Below are 6,445 nucleotides of genomic sequence, written 5' to 3' on the forward strand. Positions count from 1 at the left end.
TATCTGTATGTACACGCATCCGTCTACTTATAAAATGTTGCCATTGCGTTCATCAAACCGTTATCGGATTTCTCTTGATATTTATTTTTAGAAAACAGGGTCTTTCTCTGTCCCCCAGGCTGGAGTGCAGAGACTCAATCACAGTTCACTGCAGCCTTGACCTCCTGGGCTCCGGCCCTCCTCCCGCCTCAACCTCCTGGGTAGCTCAGATTACAGGCTCATGCCGTCATGCCCACCTAATTTTTCAAAGTTTTTGTGGAGATGGGGTCTTGCTATGTTGGCCGGGCTGGTCTCAAAGTCCTGGGGTCATGCGATCCTTGTGCCTTGCCTTGGCTTCCCAAAGTGCTGGGACTGCAGGCATGAACCACCGCGACCTGCCACTTCTACCTGTCTTTACCTGCACCTGTTTCTTAAGATATTGTGTTTATTGCAGACTTGTGACAATCTTCTTGATTTTTCAAAATCATTGCAATAAATTCTTACTTGTCTCACTGAAAAAAAAAAAAGAATTAAGCAGCAGATACATATATGCAGGAAATCAAATCATATGGTTCCCATGAGCTCTTCTAGAATAAATATTAGAAGAACTTAAGCCAATAAATAGTTGAGGAGAAATTGTGACAAAAGAATAGTAAGTTCTTTAGCACTGGATCCCTTAAGTATAGGATTGGGGTTAAACCAGCACATGGTTATAAAGCAGAAGGCAAATATTGTTTAAAATTACAAACTGTGCAGACCTATAAATATAGTTATAACTATTAAAAGATGGGAGTGATGGTCAGCTATGAGAAGCAATAAAAATATGATGATATAATAATGTTTAAAGAAGGGCTTCAAAAGGTATTTCTTGAAACTGGTAAATCAGTTAACAGACGTATCCATAGTTTAAAAAAGAAAGCACTTGAAAAACTAATGATAAAGACAGCATAAAAATTGTTGGTGGGAAAAAGAGGCAAAGTGGCAAAAAGTGAAAATACGCCAATTTCATTCTTGCTTACAGTGGGTAATAAATAGATGCTGCCCAATACATAGAGTATTAAGTATATTACAAAAGCTAGTTATGATATTACCACTAAATGCCTTAAACAAGACTTTCCAAATTACAATAATGAACATAACTAAAATAAGGAGAAATTTTTAAAAACATAAACAGAAATTATAATAATATAAATGCAGCATTGTTTTATAATAGCAAAAGACTGAGAAAGTCGATCCATGGGGGAATAGTTAAATCAATTGTGATAAAGAGGAACACAATGCAGTCATTTTTAAAAATAAGACCAGTCTCTACAGTGAAGTGGAATGATATCTAAGATTTATTAAGAAGAAAAAGAGAGGTCAGAACAGTTTGTGTAGCAAATTAAGAAAAGTAAAAAAGGTTGGGTACGGTGGCTCATGCCTGTAATCCCAAAACTTTAGGAGGCCGAACTGGGTGGATCATCTGAGGTCAGGAGTTTGAGACCAGCCTGGCAAACATAGTGAAACCCTGTCTCTACTAAAAGATACAAAAATTAGCCGGGTGTGGTGGCACATACTTATAGTCCCAGCTACTCAGGAGGCCGAGGCAGTAGAATTGCTTGAACCCGGGAGGCGGAGGTTGCAGTGAGTCAAGATCGTGCCACTGCACTCCAGCCTGGATAACAGAGTGAGACTCCATCTGAAATAAATAAATAAATAAATAAATAAAAATAAAATTTAAAAACCCTGTGTAGATGTGTGCATGTGTGTTTCTGTGCTTGTACCTTGAAAGGATACACAAGAAACTAATAGCAGGGGTTTTATCCGCGGGAAGGAGTGAGTAAGAGGACATGGGTAGAATAAGGGCTTTCTTCTCACTCTAGATAACTTTTTGTGTCTTATTCTTGTATTATGTAAACTTATTACCTATTCAATTATGTAAGTTATTATATAAATGTATTATCTATTAAAACAATAGCTATGTAATGGTTGGTAAATAGATGGATACATAGACGGTAGATAAATGATAGCTATAGATAGGCAGACAGATAGATAATAGAACTAGTCACCAGAAAAAGTGCTTACAGTAAAGCTCAAGAAAATACTAATTCCCAGAATTAATTTATTACCTACAAAATTGCGTCAGTAGTAGCGGCTTCCTTAATTGGCAAACTCTGGCTCCTGGAGAGAGGCATAGTTCTCTAGCAGGGTGCACACAGTAGGACTTTTGCCTACACCCAGGTCCTTGTGGAACAAGTTGGAAACTGTTCCCATAAACAGAAGGGGTCTTCTTCTAACCTTTCCCAAGGCTGGGGACTTCATCATTAAAACTACGGAATCAAATATGCCATTCAGGGGCATAGCTCGGGAAAGAGGGTTGAATGTGGCTCCATTCCTATCTTTAGGAACGTTGAAATGTTGGTGGTTCTGACAGTGTGGTGGAGGATGGGGAAGGGATTGTTTCTCTTTGCAGCAGGTTAGGTTGAAGCTGCCTGGAGCACGGACATCCAGATGAGAATGCTCCCTAATCAGTTAAACTTAGCATTCCATATCTCAAAGTGAGATCTGGCCAGGAGAGACAGAGTGTGTAAACAGCAGTACACAGCTTTCATTTCAGCCTTGGGAAAGGACAAAATTGATAGTGGGATATGCAGACTGAGGAGGGAAGAAGCAGGAGGAAGAGGGAAAAATGTGAAAGCAACCCTAAACGTAAAGGCTGGGCAGAGGAGGAAGAGCAAAGAAGAAACTAAGGAGAAGCTAAACAGCCCAGGGATTTTACAGCATCTAAGGAAAAATAACATTTCAATTCCTTCAGGAAGCTTAGCTGAGCCCAGGAGAGATGCAGGGTGGAAGCTGGAGGAGGAAGTAGAGGTCAAAGAGGACAGAGGAGACTAGTACAGTAACATGTGAATGAAAGGATCCAGTAGAAAGGGAGAAGGTGAAGAGGCAGGAAGGTGAGAAGATGGATGATGCTCCTAACCAGCAGGGAGAAGCTGGACTCGGCACCTAAGAGGAGAGTTAAGCCTGGGACAGGTTCGGGACCACCTCTTTCATCATAACCAAGGGGAAGAAGGCAAGAATGGGCTCAGATGCAAATAAGCTTTCAGGGCAGTGGCATGTAGGAGAGGCAGTTTTGACTGAGAATGTTGATGTCTATTTTCTCATTGAAGTAGAAAGTGAGTCATCTACTACCACTGAGGGGAGAAGTGGCAGGGTTGGAGGTATTTTTTAAAAGAGTACATAAGGTATTATTAGGACTTTTTTGTAGAATAACAAATTGCCAACTTAAAACTTTTGTAGAAAAAATTGGAATCTCATAATTTGTAGAGGCAAAAGTCTGCCGGGTCGTGTGGATTTTGTCTTTTTTCAACATTACTCACCAGCCAAGATGTAGATATTTTAAAATGATTGAGGTTGGGAGTCAGGAGTCAACTGTGCTGCTCCAGAGTGAGTACCGGGGAGGGATACACAGGAGTGGGTTATGATATGTGTGAGTGGTTGGAATGACACAATGGAATTGAGGCTAGAAAGAGAAGGGAAAAAAAGACAGAAGAAAGCTGATGAATAGAGGCAGAGAGGTCAAGTGTCTGAAGTGTCAGACAGACGGAGAAACACATATATAAAAAGCTAAGCAGATTGAAGGTCAAAGAGTAGATACAAATTTTCAACAAATGATCAATAAAACTGTAAGAGCTGCTTCTGCATATTTTAAAATGCAAACCAAAACAGTCTCACCTCTCAGATTGGCAACAAATTTAAGTTTGATAATGAAGAACCCAGTAGGTTGAGGATATGGAGAAATGAGTACCTTTCTATACAGTTAACAGAACCACGAATTGGCATTAAACTTCTACAACTGGTAATTAACAATATCTACCAAAATTACAAGTGACCATTCTGCCTGAGCAGGAAGTTTCATGGTAAAAAATTAGTCTAATGAGATACTTTGACAAGTTTTCCAAAATGCATGTAAGAGACATTCCTTCATTATGTGTTCATTCATTCCACAATTATTTATTTGGCAACTATAGTGTTTAGGGTAATGATTATCAAAATGTAATTTTCAAAAATGAAAACCATGACTCTTAAACAAACATAAACACATGTCACACATTTTATTCAACTCATTAATTATTGAGACAAACAATAATATGGTAAAGCTGACTCAAAGGAAACTTTGAGGAAAGGAGATTTATATGGTCCTTTAAGAAGAGAATGTCAGAATAAAATTGCTACAATAGGCTGGGCACGGTGGCTGACGCCTGTAATCGTAGCACTTTGGGAGGACAAGGTGGGCGGATCATGAGGTCCAGAGATGGAGACCATCCTGACTAACACAGTTGAAACCCCATCTCTAAAAAAAAGTGCAAAAAAAAAAAGAAAAATATTAGTCAGGCTTGGTGGCATGTGCCTGTAGTCCCAGCTACTCGGGAGGCTGAGGCAAGAGAATTGCTTGCACCCAGGAGGTGGAGGTTGCAGTGAGCCGAGATTGCGCCACAGCACTCCAGCCTGGGCAACAGAGTGAGACCCTGTCTCAAAACAAACAAACAAACAAAAGATTGCTAGAATATGTACAAACTGTTTAAGTTGTGCAAGAAAAAAAAACAAAACAAAACAGTAACCTTTGAAGTTATCTTTTCCATGGGACAGAAATTATTTGCATCTTGACTGAACACAATCAATACATTAACATAGGTCTTTATAGAGTCTGAGATCTTAATTAATAGTAAAGAGCAAAGTCAGACAGTGATACATTCTGTTAGAAGATTAAATGATTTCTAGCTGAGTTTGTTAAATAATACCCCAGTATGACTTTGAAATAATATGTCACATGCTATTGCACTTATTTACAAATCCCTATCATTTTTCTTAGTATAACCTATGTGCTTGGGATACAGCAATGAAGGCAAACACATTTTTTGCTTTCCTGGAGCTCGCAGTATCTATAAAAGGAAAAAAATAAAAATAAAAGCAGAAAAGGGGATAAGAAATAAGGGGTTTCAATCCAGCAGATGGTTATATAAGATATGGTGCATACATTCAATACATCAAAATAATAAATTAGGAGACCATTAGGCTGAGAATGCTCCTGTGCCTACATTAGCAAACCAAAACCCAATGCAATATAAACGGTAAACTGAAACTAAAGCTTAGTTCATCAGAAACTGCCAACAAACCTCTAACTATGGACTGTCCACTTTTATCAATCAAATATTCTCTTCACCTTGCTTCCCTGGACACATTATAAAAGCTTTTCCCTCACACCCCCTCAGTGGAGGACTTAACCTCTTGCAGTCTGGTGCTGCCCAATTCATGAGTTGCTGATTGCTCAAATAAACTCATTAGTATTTGAATGTACCTAAGTTTATCTTTTAACCAATGGAATATGATAAATTCTATATAACCTCTGAAAAGACTAAAATTGGTCTGTAACTGTTGATACCCAGAGGGTTAAGAAGCAAGTTGGCTTTGTGGGTTTTTTCTTTTCCACAAGAATAAGGACTTTACCTATTGGGCTGAAGGCAGTACTCAGAAGCTATACTCGCCGTATCTCTACTTCATCCCAAGGGAAGTGGGAGGTGGAGGAAAAAGTAACAATCTCATATGACAGTTGCTGGGAAAGTTGGGTCATTGCAGTTAGGATGAAATGAAGTCTTTCTGCCTGGGAATAGAAGTTTGAAAGGGTATACTGAAAACATTTGGAAAGAGGGAGGGAAAAATTAGGAGTTTGAGTGTTAGAGCAAAAGCATAGAGCATATGGAAATTAAGGGGAAGAAAGAGTCTAGAGGAGCCACCCAGGGTTGACATTGTGAGAATGACTAAAGACATTGAATCATGATGAGATGACCTGACTCCATTTCTCCAAAGAATTTATCAACTTCCAGTTTTCATTTCAACATAAAAAGAGACTCGAAGTTATCATTCCTGTCCTTACAATAAGAAAAAGCTAGGCAAACTGAAAATCAATTACTTTCCTTGTACCTATCAAAAAACTGAACTCATTGGGAAAACTGTCACTCCAGCATCTGGAGAATCAGGTGAATCTGGAGAAATACAGCCACCCAGATCGTCTTACCTAGAAGCAAAAGCCACGGAGTTATAAACTGGTAGAAACAGTTAAATGGTGATGTTGATGAATTGCTGGAGGCTGAATATGGTCTATTGAGAGTGAAAAACTCCTAGAGGCTAAAGTCTTAAGGGAATCCTCCTCACTCCCCTGGGTTTTCTCTGCAGGAATTCCACCAGGTTCTTATAGTGGGAAGTTTTTCTTTTTCTTTTTCTTTTTTTTTTTTTTGAGATAGAGTCTCACTCTTGTGACCCAGGTTGGAATGCAGTGGTGTAATCTCAGCTCACTGCAACCTCCACCTCCCAGGTTCAAGCGATTCTCCTGCCTCAGCCTCCCAAGTAGCTGGGATTACAGGCGCCTGCCACCACGCCCAGCTAATTTTTGCATTTTTTTTTTTTTTTTTTTTTTTTTTTTTTTTTT

The sequence above is a fragment of the Theropithecus gelada genome, chromosome 8 (assembly GCF_003255815.1).
Source record: "Theropithecus gelada isolate Dixy chromosome 8, Tgel_1.0, whole genome shotgun sequence".
In the NCBI taxonomy this organism is placed as follows: Eukaryota; Metazoa; Chordata; class Mammalia; order Primates; family Cercopithecidae; genus Theropithecus; species Theropithecus gelada.